The following is a 1,439-nucleotide window of genomic DNA, read 5'->3' as shown; positions in this document are numbered from 1 at the left end:
GGATTTAAAATGACAACTTTTTTACAAAAAATTAACTTTTTCAACTTAACTTTTAAAAGTGTTTCGGAAGGTCTGACACTTTTATATATATCTTAAATTAAAGCTAATGTAATTTACTTTATTATGCGAAAAAAATAATTCGGACCTTATTTTGTCTTCACGGTGAAAATGGCTACCAAATGCTATTATTGTGTGAAAATTCTCAATTTTATTTTTTACATTTTTAACTTTATGATGCTAAAACTTATTGAAAAGTGTATTGATCAATATAATTTGTTTATGGGAAATACTATTTTTTAATAATCCCTTTTTCATTCGACATACTTTATCTTAATCAGGATATTAATAAGGAACTAGCAGTTTATGAAGCTTTTGGAATAATCCACCAATTTTTTAAAATTAAACACTATCTAAAGATTTGCATCGAACCGTTTTTTTTTGATAGTGATTTTAATCACTGTCAGATATCATTATACTTGATCCAACTATGCCACGTCACCACTGTGCCGCGACCCCCCTGTGCTGGGTTTTTTTTTTATTAATTTTGATGTTTGTTTTCACCATGAAAACAATATAGAGTCCAAAATTTGTTTTTTCATATTAAAGCATATTACATAAGCTTTAATTTAAGGTATATATAAAAGAGTCAGTTTTTCCAGAACATTTTCAAAAATTAAATTAAAAAAGTTTCACTTTCTATATAAATTTTTAAGTTTTAAACCACCCCTGTATAAAGGGAAATGGTTAGATTAAAAAAAAAAAATTGTCGCATAAAAAAAGTATATAATTGTATTTCTCATAAAAAAAATTGTATTAATTCATACATTTTTCAAAAAGTTATAGAAATATAAAGTTAAAAATATAAAATGTAAAATCAAGAATTTTAACATAAAAATACAATACGGTAGCCATTTTCACCGTGAAGACAAAATAAAGTCCAAAACTTTTGCTATTTTTGTGTGAAAATTTTCGATTTTATAATTTACATTTTTTACTTTAAAGTGCTATAACTTTTTAAAAAATGTATGGATCAATACAATTTTTTCATGAGAAGTAGTATTTATATACATCTTTCATTGGATNTAAAAAATGTATGGATCAATACAATTTTTTCATGAGAAGTAGTATTTATATACATCTTTCATTGGATTTACTTTTTTTTTAATCAGACTATTTCCCTATATTTGGGGGGGCTTCAAATATAAAAAATGTATATAGAAAATAGAACTTTTTCAACTTAACTTTTGAAAGTGTTCCGGAAAGTCTGACACTTTTATAAATATCTTAAATTGAAGCTAATGTAATTTACTTTATTGTGCTGGGTTTTTTAAATATTAAGTTGAAAAAGTTAATTTGTTTATAAAAAACCCAGCACAGGGGGGTCGCGGCACAGTGGTGACGTGGCATAGTTGGATCAAGTATAATGATATCTGATAGTG

The sequence above is a fragment of the Daktulosphaira vitifoliae genome, unplaced genomic scaffold (genome assembly GCF_025091365.1).
Source record: "Daktulosphaira vitifoliae isolate Bord-2020 unplaced genomic scaffold, ASM2509136v1 Scaffold_3, whole genome shotgun sequence".
Taxonomy (NCBI): domain Eukaryota; kingdom Metazoa; phylum Arthropoda; class Insecta; order Hemiptera; family Phylloxeridae; genus Daktulosphaira; species Daktulosphaira vitifoliae.
The sequence above is the reverse complement of the archived record's forward strand: the minus strand, read 5'-3'. Positions refer to the sequence as shown.